Genomic DNA, 25,957 nt, shown 5'->3' with positions numbered 1-25,957 from the left:
TGTTAGAGAAAGAAAGTAATAAAGATTGAAAAGAGAGAGGATTTACTCAAGCGCTCCTGTACGCAGCAAAACCAAAAGAGCAGAACCGGTCTATGCCAGTTAAAACACGGTGTAGTATAAAGATGTTGGCAGGGCTTTAAGTGGGCCGGGTCTCACTGGGTCTGAGCACTGGCAGTTTTTAAGGGAGGCCTCGAAACGGGTCTGTATCGGGCTCTGTTTTGTGCCCTGGCACAGGCAGTCTGTTTTTGTCTGGACTGCAGTGACGGCACATCGATGTGCGCATGCTCACACTGCTCACTTCTCACTTGTGGAGAAGTTATGGCATGACGTCATGCCAGGTGAGCATTGTAGGGGAAGGGAAATCCTTTAAAGAGAGTCATTTTCTCTCCGGATTTCCCTTCTGTTTTTTTAAAATTCAGGAGCAGCAACATCGTGGTGTCACCAGGGCTTTAAGTGGAAGCTTTTTCAATATTCTGTACAAGTCATACTTGCTGCTTATTTATCTTAAGCAACTAACAACCATTGACAAAGCCAATAGTCCTAACTTGTTGTAGGTATGATGTAACTCTTGGGTTTACCTAGAATTTTCCAGTCGTAGACAGGGTTATTCTTAGAAAGCTTTTTCTCTCAGGCATCAGAATCCAGGTGTATGTACAGTTCGAGTGGATTATGTCAGCCTCTTTGTAGTTCACTGGCCCATTCCAGAGTGTTTTGCTGTCTTAATGTTCCCCGTGTGAGTGTATGTGCACTGAAAGTTTTCCTTGTTGTATTCATCTCATTGTGGTCTTGTGGTCACCTCGCATATTCCAGGTGCGCACAAAGTTCTCACGGGGTTGAGTTACAATCCTGAGTATTCCACGTAGCACCCCCTGCGGCTCCCCGGGCCGTCACTCACCTGTGGATCGAGTCTTGCACAGTGGTGGCTGACTGCTCATGGCCCCGCCCCCTCGTACCCGCATTGCCCGTCGCCTGCTTTCTCCTGGGGACTGCGGTTTGCTTTGCACACATCAGGCTGCTCCCTGCCCTCTTTCCCTCCGCACGCCCACACCTGGGTGATGTCAGCAGCGCTGTGGAGGGCAAAGGGAGGGAGCAAGCGGAGGGAGTCTCGGACAGGAAGTGCAGCTTTGGACAATCCCGTCGCGGCTGCAGCCCGGGTTCTGCACTTTCAAACACCAGCCTCCCTACCCAGGGAAGTGGGGATCCGAAACAAGCCGCGCACCGGAGCCAAGACCCGTGCATGAAGCTGGCAGTCAGGTAGGAATGGAATTAGACTGGCAGCGCAACATAGGGCATCACGCCGCTTAGGGGAGGGTGTGTCTCCCCGGTGGGGTAGTCTGGAATGTGATTTAGAGACGTTCCAGCTGCTGAGAGAGTAGGGGAATCCTTCTGAAGGGTATTTCGTCGCATGCATGCCCCTAAAGTAACATTAGGGGTCGGCTAAAGCTGTTTCCTAACTCTCAGAGGCGACACAGCGGTGAGATCGGGCTGCGGCCAGTCTGTTCTGGGTGTTGTTTCTCAACTCTGTTATCGCAGCTGTGGCCGTGAATTGTTTCTGTTTACCCGGCCTCTCCTTCACAGATACTTTGAATCTTTTTTCGCTGTTGATAACACTCTCTGTTTGTTTTGTTAACGTTGCTCCCTCTGTAGTGGGTGCGTTTTGTGCGTTCCCTTCATTAGTGTCTGTGATGCATTTGTGTGTGTGTTACCATCAAACCTGCACATTTTTGCTGCCTCCTATTTTAGCGCGCGCTGCATTTCATCGAATGTTCACTTATGACGGTGTGCCTCACTTCTTCACCATCTTTTAATTAACTTTGTCTCTCTTGCAATGATACTTGCATTTCTTTCTTCCTGTGTTAGCGGTTCCGCACATCACGTTGTCTCTTTATCTGTAAGATGATTAACTTTCCGGAGCCCTCTGTCCAAGCCGGCAGACGGGTACACGCTTCTTGCTGCAGAGGTAGGACTCGTCCGTCATCGCTGTCAGTTGCGAGATGGACATTGATCAGCTGGAATACTCTTCTTCGGGTTCAGTTTAAGGCGCAGAGGGGTCCAGGCAGCTCCTGCGTTAGTGCGTTGCAGCCTGGTTTTCAGGAGCAATGACAACCCTGACAACCCTGACGCTCCATCTTAAAGCTCGTGCCTGCACGTGAGAGGATTTCTGAGTTTTTTTAAATATGTTTCGCAATCGTGTTTTTTTATTTGTCTTTTTGTTCCCCATATATATACTCCAGAACATTCAAGTTTATCAGATAGATGCTGCAGCGGGACATGAAGTCCCGGAATTTTATTCTGATTGTGGGAATTGTCCCGATTATATAACGGGTTAAACAGGACTACAAATCCCATCATGCAGCTTAAAAACACTGGACTGGATGTGCTACTCACTCCAGGACTAGGTAACTCGGGATCTGTTACTTTCAGATCTCACTCCTCACGGAAGATTTGTCATCCTTCCTTGTAATGACCTGTCCTCTCCCCCCCCCCCCCCCCACACTCCTCCTAAATGCCACATTTTTGAGTTATCGGCCAAGTGCTCTTGCTGTCCCATGTCTGTCAACACAAGTGTATTTACCCCGGCCCTCGCTCCTTTTTTGAGTATTTGTTATTTATTTTTATTTTATAAAGTGAATAAGATGAGATGTCTATGAAGCTGACCATTCCAGTTCACAGCTGGGACGCTGGGGATGTTTCTAGAAAATGGCGAGATATGTACTGTGACGTTTCCTTTCGCGGTTCCAGACCAGCGTTATTATTCTTTCGTTTAAAGTTGCTTTGCTGCACTGTGGAATGCTATCCTTCATGCACGCGCCTCTCCTCCGTGCTATCTCTTCCAGAGCTGCTTCCCAGGCCCCTGACACCCTCCCATCCACACATAGCTGGCGCGTGGTGACAACTTCCTGCCATCTGCGGTTGATCAGATCCGCAGCATTCATACATGCAAAGAGCACAGATAAAGGCCGCTGGGTCGAGGGACAGCCACACATTCTTTCCACAATGACCCTCCATGGTCTCTGGCTTTACTCTCAGGATTTTACTGATCAGGCTATTATATTCACGAGCTTGGCAAAAACAACAACCTTGGCTTCACAGTAGTCTCTTTAAGGGCACGCTGGCCAGTGCTCAAGACGGGTAGGGCTGGAGAAGAGTCAGTCACGCAAAAGAGAAAAGCCACGGTATCTCAAGGCCAGTCCACATCTGGTGACTTTCGCCATAGATAGGTTTTTTTCTGAAAGGGTCCAAAAAAGAAAGGGAGGTACCCCTTTGTATTTATAGGGACGAGGTATTTAAATGAACACAAGACAAAAGTTCCCAAATTAAAGCATATAAGCTAAGAAAAAAGGCTTGTTGGGTCCTAAGAGTAATAAATCTTATTAGATAAATCTCTTTTACCAGTGGGACCCACTATCTATGAACATCTTTAAATAATTCTTATTTGCAATGACACAGTACAATATATGGTTTTAAGAACATACTATTGGTACAATCACGGTTAAAACATCAGATTATTATGTGAAACAAATATATACGATATTACATGTTCGATAAAATTCTATATGTGGCCTTCCTCCCACTATAGGTTACAATCTAATAATAAAAAAAACAAGAATTTAAAAGGATTAATTAAAAAAACAGTTGACGCGGCGTTTCAGTGTTTGGTTCAATGTTTCCACCTTCTTCAGGACAAAGAATTTTCATAAAATCTTAATTGTGCGACAGATTATGATTGTTCAATTGCATAATCTTGTTGAGGCACCTTTTTCAACACCTTTATAGTCTCAATGTATGGTGTTCTACGAAAATGTGGTTGCTTAGCTCAATATCCGTTGACGCCACCGTATTTTAATTAAAGGTGGAAAAATGTTATCAATCTCAAATCCTTAATATAGAGGATTCTATTCGAGTGGCAGAGCAGGCACTTTATTATTTTGAGATTTACTTATATAGGCATGTACTCCTCATCGTACCGTGTTTAAGCTCTGTGTAAATGGATGCGGCCTCCCTGCGTCAACGGATGTCCGGGATTCAGTATTTTCTGAAAGGGGCCTTTTTTGTCTAACAAGAATAATTTACGTAAGTAGGTCTGTAGAAATACATTTGCAAAATCGCATGTTGCTACTGCAGCAAAAGCGTTCAGACTATACCAGTTGAATTGATGCCAGCAAAACGTGGACATTTTTAGGTCTTGCCTAGGCAGCGCTTGCGCTGTCGCTTCGAGATATGCTGTATTCAGAATATGGCAAACACAAGGCGATGATGGATGGAGCGCTGAAACTTTTCAGACACTCACCCCCCCCCCCGTCACAGATCTGGGTTAAATCCATCATAGTTCTTTAGCTCACTTCGCCACCCCAGTTCAGGCACAGCTATATGCAAATCAGTCTTGGCCCTGTGCCACATGGGAACAATCCAGCCCGAACTGCCAAGCCATGTCTTCCCTGGACCGGAAACAAGCATAAATCTCCGCCCATCTTTTTAATTGGCCACTGTTACTGTCGTTTGTAAATGGTGGCTTTTCATTGGTCAATAGGTTTGTTTCGTAGTCCTGCCTTAGTACCGCCTTTTGTTGTAACCTACCATGAGGACTGTTCCTCTTGTATGTGTTGTTACGCTGTATATTTTATTTACAATCTGCGAGCACTATTTTCTGAAAAGACTTTCTCTGCCCTTCTGTTGCAGGCATGACACTCTCTGCAGCAACTGATTTTTTTTTAGTAATGCAGCACGCATGCTTGGACTTGGTTGTGCGGCTTTTCTTTTGTTGAGCGCGGCTCGCCCAACTCTATTTTTGAGACATTGTATTTTTTTGTCACAGCTCGGCACAACTGTAATGGCACCCGTGCATCTTCTTTCTAAATGCTTTGCTTGCCCGACTTGCACCGCTCATAAAACTTGTTCATTTACTAAAAATGTTTTTTTTTGTTGCATGCTTTAAGAATAGCATCCGTGTGCCTTGCTTTTGTTCGGCGTAAGCAAGGACCGGTCCCTCGCCACAGCTTGAGGAGAAGTCCTTAAAGAACACAGTAGGACCCTGCTCTCCTCCAGAGCAGCCAACGCTGTCTCACAGCCCTCCTCCAGGCCGATTCCACAACAACAATAGGGTGCGAGGTACAGAAGGGGGAACTCTTGTGTGCGTGGCTCCAAGCAAGCCCTTCCCCCTCAAACACTATTCACCTGTTGATGGCTCATGGGGACAATGGTGTGCTTTGTAAAAGATGCTAATCACAAACCCAACGAAGATCCCGATGGCTAGCCATACAGGGTTGTGGGAACGTAAACCAGGTTAGTAGTTTCATGGTCATTTTAGTACACAGCAATTCCAAATATATGTATGCAAGCAACTTATTTTACGTCCAAAATATTATTGCTTTTTTTTTTTTACTGGTGTAGTATATTCGCTGCAGCAAGCATCTCGGTGAGTTCAAAATGTCAGTATTTTTGCATCATATGTTTCGATGATACCAGTATGCCCACGGCCACCTGCATGCTCTTGTGGGGTAGTCTCCGTACCAATCTGCCCACCATTACACAAACCACATTTATTACGTGTGCGCACTACTTCACCTACCCAGCCGGACACTGGGCACAGTTCTCCTTGTCTCCCCACTATGGATCCTTTTTCCCCCTCCCTCCGACGAACTAACGTAACATTGTTTTCTTTGTCCTGTGTGTTACTATGCTCTTGTAACGGATGTAATTTGTAACTTGTAACTCAACGATCCTCATGTAAAGCGCTCTGATCCCTCAGAGTCTAGCTAGCGCTATATAAAACTCGTCCAATAAATAAATACTTGGCCCCTTAGTGTTTGTTCTTTGTTCTACATATGCCAGTGTGGGTACGCTCTGAAGGTCGTCCATGAGGTTGTGCTTGGACCCACTATGTCCAAAAGTTAAAAGTCGTGTTGTATTGGACTTCAAGATTTCCCTTTAGTTGAGCTTCAAAGGGTGGGTGCGCCATTGTGACCTTAGCCAAAGTTGGGTGAGGGTGAAGAATTTTGAGTGTTTTCTACATAATGTATGCAGTGGGGTCCATATCTTTTGTTCCTGCAACTAATCCATATAGTTGCGTCACTTTGTTTGTTTAAAGTCTTGGTACACACTTCATGCTCTAAGGGGTTTGACTTTACTTACTGCGCGAGCGGGTGTGCCGGGTTCGTGTTGTTAATTATATTACTGAGAACATTTTAGTTAGTTCAGATGTTTGGCTCCTGAGTTGGTGACATGCGTAATCCTATAATCATAGAGTTAGTGTTTTAGTTTGCTGTCTACATCAGTCGGAACTTTTAAGTCTCTCTTTAGTTGAGATTTCCTCGGGGCAGAACTGTCCCAGTAATCTACCTTGTCCCATATCTCCCGTTCGATTTGATTCATGCCATGATGTATTTTTGACGGTGTTTTTTTTGTGTTTGAAATGCTTTATTGAGGAAAAAAGTATAATGAACAACAAAATACAGATCATAGAAAGAACATTGTCATACAGAATCAAAAAAGAGAAAAAATAAAGGATCATCAGGAGTTAAATATAAGAAACCAGAAGGAAAAATTAAAAAGCATTTTGTAAAATTTTAAAGGGAATCAGGGGAAACAAAGGGGGGAAGGAGAAGAAAAAGAAGGAAAAAGGGGAGGAAAGGAAAGAAGGAAGAGAAAGGTAAATATGAGGCGTTAGGAGAAGGATAGATAAAGAAATCAAAGAGAAACAAGGTAGAATAAACAGAGCGAACAAGCTAAAGGTAGGGAGTAGTTGAAAGGTAGGAAAGAGAGATATAAATGTAGAAGATACAAAGGGGAAAGAGTCACTTATGGGGGTTTGAAATTCTCAGAGGATAAAGGAGAGATAGCTTTTGATTTCAGAACCATGCGGTCAAGATACGCTGTGAGAGGGAACCAGAATAAATCCCTATTGAGGGTAGGAGTGGAGGCAGCAGCAAAACGAACATCAAGCCTGTGATGTTGACAAAGAGAATTCCACCAACATTGTATAGAGAGCTTGGAAAGGTCCTTCCAATTAGAAGAAATATGTTGGAAAGCCAGAGCCAACATAAGATCTAGTAGACCAGAGGAGCGGGAGGGAATATCAAGAGTATCAGAGATACTACCTAAAAAGAGAAGAGGGATAGAGTATGGAATAGAGATGGAGAATAGACGAGAGACATAAGACCACACCTGATCCCAAAGTGCGAGAACAGAAGGGCACAGAAAAAGTAGATGAAAAAGATCAGCATTAGGGGCAGAACAGGTCCAGCAGGTAGAGTCCTTATCAGGAGAAAAGCGAGAAATAGAAACAGGAGAGAGATAAAGCCTGTGATATAGAAAGAACATAGATTGAGTTAGAGAGGCGGAACGGGAAATTTTTAAGGACCTGGCCCAGATTTTGTCCCAAACAGCTATAGACCAGTCACAGCCCAAATCAAGCTCCCAAGCAAGTTCCAATTTAGATTTCGGACGGGCCGGATTGGGGGAGGAGAAGAATTTATAAATAAGAGAGGCTTTAGGCAAAGTAGACAGGATCTGAAGGAGTGAGGAATGGGATACGGAGGTGGATGATAAGGGGAGTGAGTAGTAAACATCAAGTATGATGGCCATGAGGACAGTGAATCTGCGGAAAAAAGACTGGGGACAATGAAACAGGAGTCGAAATCGGGGAAAAGAACATGGGAGAAAACCATCGAAAAGTTGGTTAACCCATATCAGACCCCTTGATCTCCACGCAGTCCAACAAATAGGACGATTATTAAGGAGAATAAGCGAATTGTACCAGATAGGGGAAGCCAAAAAGGATTCACGAGAGACCGGATCAGGACGGACCAAAGCATGTAGAAGAGAAGAAGTATGTTTGAATAGGGGTAGAGGAGTGGTTAAGTTCTTAGCAGAGAAATGTGCAATTTCAGATAGGGAGAAAGGAGAAAGGAGTGAGCGTTCAATAGCGAGCCAAAGAGGAGCAAGAGGAGAGGGCACAAGAGCGAGCCAATTAGAGGCCTGACGGAGAGAGAAAGATTTATGGTAGAGACGGAAGTCCGGAAAGTTGACCCCGCCATTGGGTTTCGGTTTACGAAGAGCAGCTAGAGCAACTCTCGATTTTTTATGATTCCAGAGAAACTTAGAGAGACAAGAGTCAATGCGTTTAAAATAGATATCAGGGATATGAATGGGGAGCATGGAAAGGATGTATATAAGAATGGGGGATATCATCATTTTGATCGAATCCAGCCGACCCCACCATGAGAGAAAGAGAGGATTCCAAGAAGAGAACAACTTATCAATACGGGATAATACACCAGACATGTTGAGTCGAATAGATGAAGAGATGGAGTTAGAGAACCAAATTCAAAGATACTTAATCTTAGACGCATTCCATGCAAAACCAGTGGACGAAAATTGATGAGGGAGACAGAATTTAGTGAGAGGAAGACTCTCAGTTTTATCAGAGTTAATCTTGTAACCAGAGACTTGGGAAAAGGAGTTAAATTCAAGAAGTAAGGCCGGGATGGATTGGTCTGGGTCAGAAATAAACAAAAGGATGTCATCCGCATATGCAGAGAGTTTCAAATGGTTCTTGTCGTAAGGGAAGCCAGAAATAGAAATGTTATTCCTAATAGACGTAAGGAATGGCTCTAAAGCAAGGACAAAGAGTAGAGGGGACAAAGGACAGCCCTGACGGACGCCACGCTGCAGAGGAAAATAAGGGGACAGAAGACCATTAACTAAAACAGACGCTTTAGGGGAGGAATAAAGTAAAGAAACCAGAGAAATAAAATTAGGACCAAAACCATGCCAACGCAGGGAGGCAAACAGAAAGGACCAATCTACTCTATCAAAAGCCTTCTCAGCATCAACCGAGATGGCAGCTAGAGAAATGTTGAGAGAAGGTACCTTATTGAGAACATTAAGAAAGAGGCGGGAGTTATCCGAAGTGAGTCTACCCTTTAGGAATCCACATTGTTCTTTACCAATGAGATGAGGGAGGAGAGGATCTAAGCGTCGGGCAAGGAGTTTAGCAAATAATTTATAGTCTACATTAACAAGGGATATTGGGCGATAATTTTTACAAAACTGGGGATCACGACCATCTTTAGGAATTTGGCAGATCGTAGCCTCGTGAAAGGTACCAGCAGCCGTGCCAGAGGTAAAGAAAGATTGGAAGAGGGAAAGAAGTTTAGGAAGAAGAAGATCTGAGAAATGTAGATAGAATTCCACCGAGAAACCGTCCGGACCCGGAGATTTACCCTTGGTGAGAGATGTTAAGGCATTGTCTAGTTCAGTAATAGAAAGGTCAAGTTCAAGATCAGAGAAATTAAGATGAGAAGTAGAAGGGGTAGGGATTTTGTCGAAGTAGGATTGAATAAGGGCAGCCGAAGGGGGGGACTCAGGAGTATAAAGAGATTGGTAAAACTGTTGAAATTGGGCTAGTATATCCTGTTCCTTATGCAAGAGGAGATTATCAGTGGAATATATCGAGTCAATCAGATTGCGCTCCCTGCGAGACTTAAGGTAGCTGGCCAATAGTTTAACAGACTTGTTGCGACCTCCATAATATCGGGCGCTGCTGCGAAGTAACATTGAGGAAGCATTATCAGTGGTAATTTTGTTAAAATCAAATTTGGCGCGTATAAGGTCTGGCACAACCGTTTTAGTAGAAGAGGTGTAGAATGTATGCTCCAGGGATTTGATATGGGAGAGAAGGTCTTTCTGTTTCTTAAGGTAAGACTTCTTTTTCTTTGAGACAAAATCAATCACAAAACCACGAGCGGTAGCCTTAAAAGAGTCCCAAATAACGTGAGGGGGTAAAGAGGGATCAGAGTTGAGAAGAAAAAATTCCGTAGCAAAGGAAAGAAAAGAAGAGGAAAAGAGGGGATCTAGGAGAAGAGAGTTATTGAAACGCCAGCGGGAGGATTTGGGATGGGGAGGAAGAAGATCAAGAACTGTGACAATGGGAGCATGGTCTGAGATAACTATCGGCTCTATAGATGAGGAAAGAAGATTTTGAGAAAGAGATTGAGAAAGGAAGATGTAGTCAATCCGAGAGAAAGAGGCATGAGGAGGTGAAAAGAAGGAATAGTCCAGAGAGTCAGGGTGGGACAGTCTCCATGAGTCAAGAAGGTGAGATTTAGAGATAGTGTCAAGGAATTGTGTACGTGATTTATGGGGGATAAAGCGGGCGGAGGATTTGCGATCAAGGAACGGGTCAACAATTTGATTACAATCCCCCCCCAAAATGAACAGAGAATCACTATATTGGAAACACTTAGAAGTGATCAGAGGCCAAAAATTACAATCAGGATGGGTGGGGCCATATACATTAAACACAGTTAAGGATACAGAATTAATTAACAACTTAACTAAGACCCAACGACCCTCGGTATCATTTTCTTGAGAGAGAACTTTACATTTGAGCTTCTTGTGACACAAAATGGCCACACCATTCTTCTTATTGGATGTAGGAGAAAATAAAACCGTTCCCACCCAGCCTCTCTTTAATTTAAGAGACTCCGCCTCAGAAAGGTGAGTCTCTTGTAAAAGAACTAAGTCAGGAGTATAAGAGGCTAGATGGGAAAGCACTCTCTGTCGTTTAATAGGGCTAACAAAACCTTTCACATTCCATGAAATAACTTTGAATTAAAAAACAATAAAATGTGTAGAGAACAGAGAAAAAGCATAAAACCAAACGCCATAGAGGGGAACAACAAGTGAATGAGAGAAAAGAGCTAGACAAAAGAAGTCAGGAGATACAGTAAGAGAAATCACGGAAAAAGGAGAGAGAGGAAAAAAGGGGGGAAAGGAAAAGTAGAAGAAGAGACAGTACATATCCAAAACGGATGACTGAGGAACACATACCTGAAGGGGGGAGGGAGATGACAAAATGACGACGGGGTATGGGAGGATTCGACAAGAACAGCCTCCTAAGCCGGAGAGCAACACACCGCATCAGGACGGAATATGAGGAAGACGAATCGTATGATATGAAGAGGGTTTATCGAATAAAAATCTAAGGGAGGGAAAAAGAAACGTGTTATACAAGGTCATAGAGAAGTAAACAGTACAAAAGCAAACAATATATGTAAAACAGAAAACCCAAACAACAATCAATCAATCAATCAGTGACACTTGTAAAGCGCGCTACATACCCGTAGGGTCTCAAGGCGCTGGGGGGGGGGGGGGGGGAGGGGGGGGTGCCGCTACTGCTCGAACAGCCAGGTCTTCAGCTTCTTCCTGAAGGAGAGGTGGTCTTGGGTCAGGCGCAGGTCGGTCGGGAGGGAGTTCCAGGTCTTGGCGGCCAGGTAGGAGAAGGACCTTCCTCCTGTAGTCGCTCTTCGGATGCGGGGGACGGCGGCGAGGGCGTGGTTGGCTGATCGGAGGTGGCGTTTGGGGGCGTGGAAGTTGACTCGGCTGTTGAGGTAGCTCGGGCCTTGGTCGTGTAGGGCTTTGTGTGCGTGGGTGAGGAGGCGGAAGGTGATTCTTTTGTTGACGGGGAGCCAGTGAAGGTCTCTCAGATGTCCGGAGATGTGGCTGGTTCGTGGGATGTCGAGGATGAGTCTGGCTGAGGCGTTCTGGATCCGCTGGGGTCTCTTCTGGAGCTTGGCGGTGGTACCGGCGTAGAGGGCGTTGCCGTAGTCCAGTCGGCTGGTGACGAGGGCCTGGGTGACGGTCTTCCTGGTCTCGGTGGGGATCCACCAGAAGATCTTCCGTAGCATGCGTAGGATGTTGAAGCACGCCGAGGAGACGTTGTTGACTTGCCTGGTCATGGAGAGGGAGGAGTCCAGGAGGAAGCCCAGGTTGCGTGCATGGTCTGTCGGTTTGGGTGCGGTGCCCAGGGCGGGAGGCCACCAGGAGTCGTCCCAGGCGGAGGGTGAGGAGCCCAGGATGAGGACCTCCGTCTTGTCCGAGTTCAGTTTCAGGCGGCTGGTCGTCATCCACTCGGCTACCTCTTTCATCCCTTCGTGCAGGTTGGATCTGGCGGCGGCGGGGTCGTTGGTCAGGGAGAGGATCAGTTGGGTGTCGTCGGCGTAGGAGATTATGCTGAGGTTGTGTTTGCGTACGATGGCCGCGAGGGGGCTCATGTAGACGTTGAAGAGGGTGGGGCTCAGAGATGATCCTTGAGGGACGCCGCAGGTGACTTCGGAGGCCTCTGACTTGTACGGTGGTAGGCGGACTCTCTGTGTTCTTCCGTCGAGGAAGGAGATGATCCAGTCCAGCGCCTTGTCCTGGATTCCGATGTTGCTGAGGCGCCGTACTAGGGTGCGGTGGCAGACCGTGTCGAATGCCGCAGAGAGGTCTAGGAGGATGAGGGCCGCTGTTTCTCCATTGTCCATCAGGGCTCGGATGTCATCGGTGGCGGCGATGAGGGCGGTCTCGGTGCTGTGATTGGCTCGGAAGCCGGACTGTGAGGGGTCGAGGGATCCGTTTGTCTCGAGGAAGGCGGCCATCTGCTTGTTGACGGTCTTCTCGATGACTTTGGCTGGAAACGGGAGGAGCGAGATGGGGCGGTAATTCTTGAGGTCGGTGGGGTCCGCTGTAGGTTTCTTTAGTAGGGCGCTGAGTTCGGCGTGCTTCCAGCTCTCAGGGAAGATGGTGGTGTCGAAGGAAGTGTTGATGATGTCTCGCAGGTGGGGTGCGATGACAGCGTCGGCCTTGTTGAAGACGTGGTGAGGGCAGGGGTCGGTCGGTGATCCGGAGTGGATGGAGTTCATCGTGCGGATGGTGTCTTCGGTGCTGATCGGGGTCCAGGCGTGGAGGGTGGTGGTGGGGGGTGGTTGTTCGGTCATGGTGTGCGTTGGTTGGTTGTTGAAGCTGTTATGTATGTCCGCGATCTTGTTGTGGAAGTATGAAGCGAGGGAGTTGCAGAGGTCTTGCGATGGGGTGATGTCGTTGTTTCCTGCGCTGGGGTTGGAAAGCTCTTTCACGATGTTGAAGAGTTCCTTGCAGTTGTGTGCGTTGTTGTCCAACCGGTCTTTGAATGCTGTTTTCTTGGCGGCGCGGATCAGCTGGTGGTGTTTCCGGGTGGCAAGTTTGAAGGAGGTCCTGTTGTCTGGTGTCGGTTCCCTTCTCCAGACTTTCTCGAGGGCTCGGCAGTTCTTCTTGGAGCTCTTGAGTTCGTCGGTGAACCATGGGGCCTTCTTGCTGCCGGGTCTGCTAGGCGGGATCCTCAGTTGGGCGAGTTCGTCCGCGCAGTTGCTGATCCACTTCGTGAGGTTGTCGGCGGCTTGGCTGGGGTTCGCTGAGCTGGCAGGAGGGTGCTGGTTCAGGGAGGTGGCGAGCTGGTCTGCTGTGATCTTGTTCCAGCTTCTGCGGGCTGCCTGTTGCTGGTGTTGGTGGGTCGTCGTTCTCTTGAAGGTGAAGTGGACGCAGCTGTGGTCCGTCCATTGAAGCTCTGTGGCGTGGCTGAAGTCTATGTCTGTGCTGGATGAGAAGACTGCGTCGAGTGTGTGTCCGGCGAGGTGGGTGGGGGTGGACACCAGTTGCTTGAGTCCCAGGTTGGCGAGGTTGTCGAGCAGGGTGCTGGTGTTGCGGTCGTTGTTGTTCTCCAGATGGAAGTTGAGGTCTCCCAGGAGGATGTAGTCGGCGGAGGGGAGGGCATGCGGGCTGACGAAGTCGGCGATGTCCTCGCTGAATTGTGTGCGTGGTCCAGGGGGTCGGTAGATCAGGGTGCCTCTGAGGGTGGTGTTCGGGTTGGTGTGGATCTGGAAATGCAGGTGTTCGGCGCTGGTCAGGGTGTTGTCGGTGCTGGTCGTGAGACGGATGGTGTTCCTGTGGATGATGGCGATGCCTCCTCCCATCTGGTTGGCGTTTCGGTCCCTCCGGACGACCTTGTAGCCCTCTGGGATAGCGATGGCGATGTCGGGAGCTGAAGAGGCGTTCATCCAGGTCTCCGTGAGGAAGGCGACGTCAGGGGCTGTGTTGTATAATCATATCAAGCGGAAGAAGAATCAAACCAATGAGGAAAAAACTTCCAGCAACAACCTGTAAGGAGAAAAAAACCAAACAGATAAATAATCAACCAGTAGAGGGATTGGATGTGTCCATGCCAGCGTTGGTCTGAATGTGAATAAAATTCTTAAGTTCAGCCGGATCTTGGAAAGTCCAGGTGTTATTTTGATGGGTAACCTTGAAAGTACAGGGGTGAAAGCGGCCATATCTGGCTCCCATAGAGCGCAGAGGAGCACGAAGAGATAAGAATTCTTTTCTTCTGGCAGCAGTAACATTGGAAACATCCTGAGAGAGAAAAACTCTCTGACCCATCCAGGACACCTGGCGCTTCGCTCGAGCTGTAGAGAGGACCAGAAGGAGATCAGTAAACTTGAGGAAGAGGATGATGACCCCTCGCGGTTTGGTTGAGGAGGAGGAGCGAGGGCCAAGTCTATGGGCTCGTTGGATACTGAGAGAGGTAGTAGAGGGAAGGTCCAGTAGTTTCAGGAGGAAAGAGGAGAAAAATGTGACAGGATCATCTCCTTCCAGGGACTCCGGCAGGCCATAAACGCGTAGGTTGTTCCTCCTGTTCCTGTTTTCCAAGTCTTCAGTGTGTTGTTGAAGGGCGAGAAGAGACTTTTCCAGAGAGGAGATGCGTTGAGAATTTGACTGAATTTCTGGAACCTGCTGTTCCACAGAAGAAACACGGGCCTCCAAAGTTGACCATTTAGCCTCAAAATGCTGCATCTTGGTATTAGTCTCCTCCACGAACGGGCGCAAAGCGCGAATCTCCTCAAGTATCAGCTCCATAGATATAGGGGGTGGAGATGGCTCAGATGGAGGAGGAGAGGAGTCGTGTTTCAAGCGCTTAGGTAGGGAGGCAGGAGGAGAAGACTTGCTGGAAGTAGGTTGTGATGGAGAAGAGCGAGTGGAGGATGATGTCGCCATTTGTTCTGTGGAAGGAGAATGAGGAGAATGACCTGTTGATGAAGAAGAGGCGGAGGAAGGTGGAGTCTTCGAGGGTACAAAGACAAACTTTGGGTTGCGTAGCTTGCCCATAGAAGCCTGAACGTGCCAGGAGTAGGATGAGAAAAGAAAAAAGCGCTCCAATATAAGGTCCTGTAGGTAGGTGTCAGTATGTATAGATGAAAAAGACAGCGACCAACCGAAGCACTAGGCGACAACAGCAAAAACCAGAGTCTCAAGGCATGGAGATGAGGAAAACAGGAAATGAAAGGCTACTTCCAGTGCTGACAGAAAGTCATCAGTGAGCGCAAACAGCAAATACGCCAAAATTTAATGACAAGGTTGCAGCAGAAATCCAGCAATAAGGAAGTAGGTTACGCACTGGAGCTGAAGTAAGACATCAGGGAAGAGCACAGCCAACGCAACATCTTGTGAGGAGAACATCGAAGTAGGGGTCTCCCAGGAAACAGCAAGAGCATGAAGTGAATCATTCAATCATAGCGCGGTGACAGAGCGGCCATTTAATTGTCAATAATAAAGTCCAGGAACAGAAGGAAACACAAGGAGAGCATGTTTGTAGTTACCTCGGTTTCACGCACACATCGCGCCTGCTTCAAAATGGCGGCCGCGCTGAGGCAAATACACCGAGAAGCTGGAACTAGGTGAGAAACTGCTGGAAAATGAACTCCGGCGCTCACATCTTCAGCTCGAAGCTATCCGCATGCAGGGGCCACAAAAAGGAAGCCGAAACAGTCGCAGATAGAGGCGGGGAGATGAAAAACACCGCCGCGGCGCAGGGAGCTCCGGACTCAGGCGGCCATCTTGATCGGCGTCCAAGCCACGCCCCCCTTTTGACGGTGTTTTAAACCACAGCTGGAGCACAAGGGGATAGATCCCTGCGGTAAGCTACAATAATAGAAATGGAGTATTGCAATGCTAGTGAAAATAAAACCTGCGACTGGACACCTTCATTCATATGACACTACATTCACACATTTATTATTATAGGTGAAAGTTCAGTATCTACTGCATCAGAGATTGCGTATTGCATACAATCACAGTATATACGTGCTTTAAATAGGCAGGTACTGAGTACCTGCACTTCTTTATTTTGTGAGGGAGCGTACCTGCACTTCTGAGCAGAGGTGCAATGCTTTTAATTGGAGAGTACCAGCACTTATTAAAATCATGAAGGTTCTCTGGCATCGGGGTCCAGCACTTCTGTTTTTCCATCTCAAGCACTGCTGTACATAGCAAAATGTGTAATGTATGCACAGATTTAACCCATGTCGTTCGTGTTCTGATATTTATCGCATATGCACGTGAAAATCAGCATTGCACAAACCACATATATAAATAGGCCAAGAGTAATTAGTTAATTTATTACCCAATCGAATGGTACTCAATTTTTGACCTCAGAAAGATGAGAGGCTGAGTTGTCGGTGCAAGCATTTGAGGTCACAATAGATATCATCAGTGAATGGTTATCTTACTAAACCAAGATGACTATACATATTGCTTATCAGCCCACTTCTTATTTCTTTCTGCCTGTCATGTTTGTTAGCTTTGCATCCTGTAACTTATTATACGGAAATGCACTTCAATATCCTTAAAATGCTTTACAAATGAAAGTCCCACTGTGAAGGCAAACAGGGAACAGCTGTGTAGTAGGAGCTGCAATAATCATGCTGTTTTTTCTGTTAATTGTCATATTTTTCTGTTCTTTGTAGAAAAACGTGAGTATCAGACCGCAGTGACACGTCTAGTTCAGTTTAAATCAAAGAAAACCAATGACCCAGGCCTAAGAAATTATCGTCTACATAGATTCTAAATACCACATAAATGCTATCCACATAATTCCACTGCACACATGATGCATAATTCCACTACACAAATCCACTCCATTCCACACTTCCACGCCACACAATTCCACAACTAACTAATTACAATCCTAGCCGCATTATTCCACTACACACCACATACAAACCACATACATACACTCCGTTACACATGGGTAAAATACACTGTCATTTTCAAGGCCAATGGCTCTAATTCAAGCAAATGCGAGACCTATTGCATTTCCAATGCGTGTTTATTTTTACTATAGTTACTTTCCCCCAAAAAGTTATTTTTAGTAAAATGTCCAGCAACAGTTTTACACGGTGCCAAATCTTTGATTAAAAGCAAAACCAGTTTTCTGGCATATAGTACTGGCGGGAAGTTTAAATAGTCCCTTTTCTTTCATAGTAGGTCTTTGGTATAGTATTCTTCTTTGGTACAGAATTGTATTAGAGCACTTATATAGCACCTCACTCGGCTTTAAGTGCTGTCCGGAGTCGAGTAAAAAACTGCCCTGTTGCTTATGGTTGGCAGAAGCAGGTTTAATAGAGTGACCCATCTAGGAAGAATTTGGGCGTCTTGCGTGCGGTTGGTGGATGAGCCAAATGTTTCAAAACAAAAGGTCAAAAGCACTCCGCATGGAATAAAGCAGAGAGTGATGTAAGAAAGAATCGCTTTTTTATTTTATTACCACATCTAAGTGTTGGGGTCCTCTGTGTATTACGTCTGGTGGTTGGAGCGTGAATTTAGAGTAGCCATTGTGGGAAGCATTTTTATCTCATGTATGTGGTATGGAGGTGTGTTCAACTCATGTAGCAGACATGTGTGATGACAGCATCTCAGCATGAAGCTGGCACACACTCTGTGATTGCATAGCAGTAGCATCTTCCAGCAATTGGGAATGAAGTTATCAAGATGAAATTAATTCAGTGCTTAATTTGTACTGGCATTTCTTGGTGCTCGGCACCAGCACTTACTTCTCAACACTGGCACTTAAAGCAGGCCACCACATGGCGGCACTGTTTGGACTATTATTGAGGTGAGTACATCAACAGTGTTTAACAATTCAATATACACTAACAATTGACGATACCAGCTATTTTATAGCTTTGGATGGTCTTTAATAGTCTGAATTGCCACACTTCTAGGAGTGTGATGGGTAGTAGTTGTGTTGGTCCTGGAACTGGCAGTGTTTCAGGGGCAATGGGTGGTTCAAGCTGCAGTGGCCTTCGGAGAAGTGCCCTGGGAGTTAAAATAAAGCACTGGATGAATGTGCTTGGTTGGCAGGGTGTAGATTTATTGACTGGTCCAATGTGGAAGGGTTGTTTGCCACACACAAAATGCTCCAGTCCACTTTGAGGTACCGCCAGGGACAGCAGAAGATGAGCCTTGTGGAAGGCATGGCTTTCCAGACAGAACAATAAGTCTAAGTGAACCATGAAACACATACTGGGAGAGGGAGGAGAGCACACAGCCATTGGCAGCACACCTCCCTGTATTACCTGCACACCTAAGAAAGGCTGGGATGTACTGGTGACAGGGGATATATCTAACTGATCCCAAAATGTGACCGTATTCCAATTATTAGAGGATACGGTGGCTCTTTCAAGTGTTTTTAAGAAATATATATATATATATTTTTTATAAGCCGCAGCTTCTTAATTGGCAGCAGTGGCATGGTTCATCATAAGGGAGCTCGTTAACCGTCAACAAGTGGTGCTAAGTGGGCTCACCCAGAGCTCTTACGTGAGAGTGTATTTTTGTAGACAAGAAGGCAGTATGGAGTAAAATTGTATTAGGACAGGTGCACTATAAGGATTATTTATTATGACCTTTTCCTGTCTTGCACATGGGTTTAAAACAAAGTAGGAGTGGGTGTGTGGCTGGTTCTTATTAAGAAACCTCCTTCACTTTCTATGTCAGATCCTAACATAGGCAGTGAAGGAGGTATCATACCATACTATATGTGTTTTTCCCCACACAGTATCTTCTGGTTCGAAGATTTTGGGCGTATATTAGATCCCCACCTATGACCAGAGCCTCCCAGTCTTTCTAAGTGGGCCATCTAGGAGTGGAGGGGTTGCAACCCACTTAAAGATGGAGCTTCTTGGAGCCACTGATTGAAAAGAATCAGGAACCCACCTGCTCTGAGCAGAATGCAAGTATCAGAGGGGGCTGTTGTGGTGGAAGAAAGGAGTGGCTGGTGCTTGGCAGGTGGGAGCCTTACATGTACCTCCTGTGCCCTGGAAGAGGGTGGGGAGAGGGTCAGGGAAGGTGGCCAGGATGTGGGCACCCCATTCCCATGGGGATTTTACCTGTCAGATTTTCCAGCTGGTGAAATTGTGTCGGTTTTTGCCCCCCCCCTTATAAATGCAGGCTTGGTAACACGAGCCAACTTGTGATTGTGCGGAGTGGAATTCCACACAGCAATTCATCTCCACTCAACTCTTAATCGGGACCAACATTTCTTTCTGGGGATTTCCAGTTCCTCAGCGGTAACCTTTCCGCCACACCCTACGCTTCTTTGATCCAGCTAGATATGTTATCAGTCCTTTTTCTTGACTGTATAAAGTAAATCATTGAACAAAATTATTCTCTGCCTCGTTCTTATATCCAAGATCCGTGCTTACCTTGTTTATTTCTCGACACGTACTAGCCGCTTTGAAGCATTTTGGCACCATACTGGTGCACTTTCCACAATATATGTGTATAGCTTTAAACATATTATTTATTTAGGTCTCTAAATGTATTCTTGACCTAGCTACCAAAATGTGTAACAATTTGGTCTACTGTCATCAATTTTTGAGTTTCACTCAGAAGGGTTCTAAATTGACAGCGCTAAGAGACCCACCACTTTGCATTACCGTGTAAATAAGTGTTTTATTTTTATCAATTCATCTAGCGGTAAGTTTTATGGCGAATAGAAACTAGTGAAAGTTTGACAGTGATGGAGCATTCCCGATTGCAAATGGCCCGAAAACTGAGAATGGAAGTTACCGTCATCATCGGAATTCAAAATTGTGAGGGAATACCGCAGTTCTGATGCGTTTCACCCAGAGTCTTGACCTGCTGCAAGCAGGCAAAGTCTCCGAGTCAAATACTGGGGAAGAAAATGCAGAAACTTGTGTGGAAAGTCCTGCATGTTCTTCCCTAAAACCTTATTATCACTGTTGTTTCCCCCATTCTAGAATTACTAGACACCCTAGGAACCAGTGGCGGCTGGTACAGAACAGGGGTGGTAGAGTGGGGTTGGTTGATGTTAAAATAAATGAAAATCCCACTTACCTCCTCTGCAGGGCCACCGTCTCTCCTCCAGAGTCGTGTCTCAGGAAGCACCCAGGCTCTGCTAAGCCAATCACGATGCTGCTGTCACCATGACAGCCATGTCAATCGTGCTGTGATTGGTCAGAGCGCTGTGGTTCGGTGCTCAGATTGTGACGGGAGCATGCTCTCCAATCAGGCTGTGCATTACAGCGCGATGGAGAACATGCTAAGTGAGCATTACTGTTTGGTCTGCCCAAGACGGCCAGCCAAACTGTCACGCGCATTTAAGTGCATGAACCGCGCCTCCCCTTGTGGCTGTGAAACAGGCCAGCCCCGCCCGCCTCCAAAACGGCCTTGGTAAGGAAAAATAAAATGATACTGACGTGTCGGTATCATTTTATTTTTCCTTTTTTCCACTGCTAAAAAGCAGTGGGGCGACGCTCCTCCGCCTCAGGGGAGGAGCCGCCACAGCTAGTACTAATAATTTCCATGGGATGGAAATAATGGAGATTATTCCGGGTCACTGGAAATGAGGGCCTTAGTCTTTTTGTATTTTAAAATCACCCCAGGAGGCAGTTTTTAGCAGGCCCACTCTTGGTGTCCACCTACTAGTATTTTCTGGTGGAGATGTGAAAACTAATGTCAGATTTACCAAGAGAAACAATATTTTCGTAACACTTAATAACAATAAAGACTTTAAAAAGTACCTTCGCGATTTCTTGTACTCCGAGATTATTTACTGAACAGCAATCTGGCTTTGTCATTTCTGTTATAAACAGTTACGGCGTGAGTTCCACTTTTTAAAAACTTTTTCTCTTGGCCCACTTTTGAGATCCGGTTCCGAGAAGTCACAGTTATCCTTACAGGTCTAGCAAAGGTTTCCAACTTGTTGAGGAGGAACTGAAAAGGTAGACTGAATGTCAGTCAGACAGTTCGCCACCTTTGAGCTAGCGCATTGTCAGTGCGCCTCCTGAGGGCTTCTTTGCCTCTGCACCCGCGTCGGTAATGCGGCGTGAGCACAGAGGCAAATGGATACATTCATCTGCATGGAGCATGCCCCCATGCGAATGAGGGAACGCCCCCTGCAGGTAGCGCTGGCGCTTTATGTGCGCCAGTGCTATTGGCATTACAGAAGGCCAACCACAAGCATCTGCGGCCCCTTCTGTAATACCAGAATGCCCCGGGGTGTGCAAATGCCCGTTGCGCCCCCGGGCACTCTCCATAACACTGCCCCATGTGTTAAATGTAGCTTGGATGTTGGTCATGCGTTTTTTGGGACCACACCTACGTTTTGTGATGTTACCGGTGAAAACTGGGTATTTATTTAGTCTGACAGACGTCCAATCCATTTCCCCGTACCTCAACGCCACCAGGGGAAGGTGACCGCCTCTTCAAATGAGTGCGCCCTGTTCTCTTGTACCTAAATCACTTAAAGAGGATATTATACTCCAGAGTTTGTGACCTTTGAACATTATAGTGTTTATGAATTTAATGAGAGAACCATTATTGGGTGTTTAGGACCCACTCCAGAGGCATACCTGTCAGTGGTGCACCAGGTGCAAAGGCACCTGTGCCCATGGGTATGAGAGAGCCGCCACCTCCTATGTATGCTTAACTTTTATTACACCACCAGGTGATGGGAGGGCATTTTCCTTGCACTGGTGCCCATTTTGCCATGCTACGTCCTGGGCTGCTCCACTGTATCCTGTGGCAGATAATTATCTGCAAAACACATCTGATAATGGGGTTATCACATCTGAAGATGTTTGCAAGGCCTTTTCCACCTATGCACCCAGGATCTGGAACAGCATCCCTGTATCCATCAGGACCACCCAAATACTGCTCCAATTTTAGAAACAGCTCACAATGCATTAACACAGCTTCCTCTCCTATTACTCATTGACTTTAAACTTGTCTTTGACCATGTAGGGCCCTCCGTTGGCTTTTAGTCAGATTTGCACTATAGAAATACCTTTATACATGCAAGGGATGCAGCTGGAGCATTAAAAGGTACCTGCTAAGGCCGTACCACCATGCTGCAGGTAACAGGGGCACTCTTGGTGACAGAAGGTTTAAGTAAGGTGTGGTTGACTAGACAGTAGGAAACCTATTGAAGCAAAGAGTCTGAGAGGTGAGCAAGAAGAGTCCTCTATTATCAGTACATAGTCCTCTCTGTAAGTCCTCTTTCAACAGAGAGAGCTGAGAAACATTTGCTTGCCCCTAAATTCTTTCATTCCGGACTTAGCTACACTTTGACTAAGCTCGGCTATCATTCCTTGTACTCCCTAATCGGGGTTGCAACCTGGTGGAAAAGCTTTACGCCAGCTCTTTCATACAGCAAGCAAAAAACATAATATTGCTGCCTTTTTTTCATTATCAGAATGATGATATCTTATGTGCATCATACACAGCAATCTAAGCAGAATTGCTCTTGTTACCTTACCCGGAGATGGGCGTTGCATGCATCATGGCGTTAAAATCTCGACAGGGAATGTTCAGCTTGTTAACCTGACCAACAATCTTACCATTCTGGCTGTTAGTAACACACTTGTGCATTGGATCCACAAGCAGCACTGCCAATACAATAGAAACACAAGCACTGGCAAAGCCAATTCGTGATTGTCTTGTCATAGTTTTTGTAAAATGTTTTTTTTGTGAGCTGCCAGGCACTTGCCAATATAACAAAAAAATACAGTGGGTAAAAGGAAAAAAAAATATTTTTAGGACACAAAAAGCATACATTGCTATAGTAGATCCTGGCACCAAAGGCTACTACTTTGTGTGTAAATAGGCTCTTTTTGTAGAGCAGAATGCTGTCACTCACAGTGAAGTTAGCCAATAGCTGAAGTGGAACAACCCATCGCCCCATGCTGTAGTGGGCGGAACTAAAATGTGAAGGACACAACAACAGACCAGTGAATGAAAAGGGCTGACTGAAAGCCCTTATAGATAAGTATATTAGATATATAATTTTAGTACAATCAAAAAGCCTTGTATAATGCCACCCCCCCCAAAAAAAAGAAAGAAACCTTTTAATCCTTTTTGTTTAAATTGCACGATTTTTACTTTTATCATCCACTCTGAAATTATGTGCTACATCTAGATGTTTGTGAATTGGAGGAGTGCAACTGACTGGGTCTCCTGGAGTTTCCCATCTGTTGGGGTGTCTGGTGTCCCATACCGCATTCTCCACGGCCCTCATCCCAACAACCCTACTTACAGTGATTAAAGTCCATCTTCCAGTAGTAGTTTATGTTGCAGCCTCCCGTTCTTCCTCCAGCCTGGCGGTTTTTGGTGTGTGTTACACAAACCCCAGAGACAGGTCCTATTCTAGTGCTTCACAATATTTCTTTTACAATATCCTACAACGTTATTTTTGAGGGAAGGATTTTGTTTTTTGTTTTTATGCTGTCCAGAAGAGATCAGCGCGTAATCGATCATGAAAAATGCGTTTCTTTAGAAACTGTAGGAATTCATCGGTCCTGCTTCAAGCCTCCCATCAGGCTCGCGCTCTCCTGGGAGCTATTAAAGAGCTTTACTGAGAGGATTGTGCAAACCAGGAATGCTTTCCATGCGATTGCTAAGCAAGATAGGGTTTTACAGGCACAGAGTTATAGCGCACCATATTCTGTCTCTGTATTTTCTTTGAAACCTACCCAACATTCTGTGATGCCAGCTGAGACCTTTATATAAACTTCAATTCCACTGTCGGGCACTGGCCCATGCTGGCTAAGATAAGACTGTGCCTTTTGGATTTTTCTTTTTGTAAAGATCTCAATAACAATTAACGCAATTCTGGTCAATGCCTGCTAAAATTCTGTTGCAGGCATGCTTATAACATCTCCTTTTATTACAAAAAAAAGTTCTTGAGAGAATTGATAAGTCTAGTATTAAATTACGGGGGTAGTACTCCTGCTCAGCATGCAACAGCAGGTCAGCTGCTGCAGTGACCTAGGGGGGTACACGATGGGGTTTATTTCAGACATTCTACAGGGAAAGTACTATAGGGACAGTGCTGGTCCCTTGCCTGAGTGGCCAACTATGGACTGTCATCTGAAGTCCGACTGTGAATTATTATTGACTATTTATGTAGCACATAACCTATATTTGTCTTCTGGTGCTTAAATACTAGTTCTTTGTTTTCACTTGGTTCAGTTGAATTCATTTGAGGCCTCTGAAGCATGAAAGGCTGAATGGGCGCTGCAAGCTGCAGAGGGATCTCTGTAGTGGACATAACACAGACACATGGCAGAGTTACAGACCCACGTAGTTCTATGCTGGTCCCTCTTGACCTTTTTTATTCTACACCTCATACCTGGATACTTATCTGCTGTAAGGACCTTCTTCTGCGATGACGAGCGGAAACTAGCCCAAAGGCCAAGACTAACAATTTTAGTGGGGTGGTGACAGACTGTGCACCAATGGGAATTTGTCTGAACTGTGTAGCGGGTAGAGTCCGCAATGGTTCTACGGAGTCCACAGTGCGCCTCGTGTTGAGCAGCATTGGGGCGCTTTAACTAGAGTTGGAAGGCAGCTTGCACACAATTGATGGTGGAGAATCCTGATCTGTGCTGTACTGGCCATCACAATCCCGCGTGGTAAAGATGTCCAGTCTAGCCTCAGGAGCCTGTGATCAGCATGTAGGCCTAAGGGCATGGTTGGGCCATGGCAGCCCCCTAGCCTACAGGGTACTGGAAAAATGTCAGAGAACCGGAGTGATCCTCCAGCCCTGACCAGGGACCACTGACTGCTATTTTTCAAATCGTTTTATTGGTATTTCAAAAAGTTACAATTCTTGTGTACTTTGAGAACTTTTGTAGGCTTTATCAATTACTCTTGTTTTACGGTCGAATTACTTCTGTGGCTACAGTTTGTGTGCCAAGATGCTGTGTGGTGTTTGCGTGGGCCCTTTGCTTGGGCTAGTGGGTCCGTTATTATACCGCATCCCCTACTGCGGCGGCCATGACAAAACAGCACCTCGTCCCATAATTGCGCAAGTGGATGCCTATTTACACCCCATCTTTCCTCCCACTGCAAGGCCTTGCTCTCACTGTTGGCATGTGTCAGTACTCATTGTTGCAATTTACATAAGGATGGGTCCTCTTCAGGCGTAGATGACCTGGAAATCACACTCATGCCAGAGAAATAGTCAGGTCTATTATTCTTGGTGCCCGCTCTTTTGGGCATGGGAAGTGACCAAGCATGCAGTCCTCGGGATGAACAGATCCGTTCGTCCCTCCAACAGGTGGTCTGAAGGTCCTTTCAAAGCCAGACCCCTACAAGACATTCCCACACCATGTAGTGTTCATTGACTGAGTTTAGAAAATGATGAAGGCAGGGTTTTAGACGGACAAGGAGTTCATGCCGTTGAAGTATAGGATGGAGTTCTTGGAGACTGAGGCACTGGACACCCACATTTTCATAAGGGTGAAAATTGAAGTATCACATTTGGGGGAGAACACATTTATTTAAGAGATGCATGTTTAGGTCTTGGCTGCGAACAGCATATGCGCTGTCCGTTGGGAGGGGCATTGTTTCCTATAAAGGGCTTGGTGCCTGCCCATTTCTAGCCATTTGTTAGCCTCACCGTCCCTCTTCTTTGCTGCCTCTTAGTGGCCATTGCGTGCCAGGCGCCATTTCCTTTTCTTTGAGTGGCACATGGACCAAGCACAGACTAATTTATCTAAATTGGTATCCATTCGCAGCTCGCCTGTGATTCAGGTACTATTACTTTCACTGCTACAATATATATATGGCAACATTCTAAAGAAACATGTGATTAAATGGGTCAGATACATAGATGATTTATATTTGATATGGCAAGGTAATAGAGAAAGTGCAGAAGCTTGTATTACTAACCTCAACGACAATGACATAAGCCTACATCTCACATACACTATTAGTGAGCAACCAGTCTGCTTTTTAGATGTCGAAGTATTTGTAATTAACAACAAGCTGGAAACAAGATTGTATCGAAAACCCACGG

General features: G+C 45.9%; 1 protein-coding gene and 1 long non-coding RNA gene across 3 annotated transcripts in view; one reads left to right on the top strand and one right to left on the bottom strand.

Annotated features, from left to right (window-relative positions):
• LOC146868177 (uncharacterized) overlaps window positions 1-992 on the bottom strand; it is a 108,626-nt gene extending 107,634 nt beyond the window's left edge. The window contains exon 1 of the long non-coding RNA XR_014962480.1: window positions 896-992. This is a non-coding gene — a long non-coding RNA (uncharacterized LOC146868177). The remainder of the gene's footprint in view (window positions 1-895) is intronic.
• ARHGEF16 (Rho guanine nucleotide exchange factor 16) overlaps window positions 961-25,957 on the top strand; it is a 267,432-nt gene continuing 242,435 nt past the window's right edge. Inside the window, exon 1 of one of the 2 annotated variants that reach the window (XM_085609144.1) lies at window positions 961-1,254. The gene's annotated coding sequence lies outside the window, so the exon portion shown is untranslated. Of the gene's footprint in view, window positions 1,255-2,003; window positions 2,150-25,957 lie in introns of those variants that run through there. The other variant, XM_085609149.1, reaches the window with a different exon arrangement.

This window comes from Triturus cristatus, chromosome 1_2 (assembly GCF_964204655.1).
Source record: "Triturus cristatus chromosome 1_2, aTriCri1.1, whole genome shotgun sequence".
NCBI lineage: Eukaryota > Metazoa > Chordata > Amphibia > Caudata > Salamandridae > Triturus > Triturus cristatus.
This window is presented reverse-complemented; position numbering and strand designations above follow the sequence as displayed.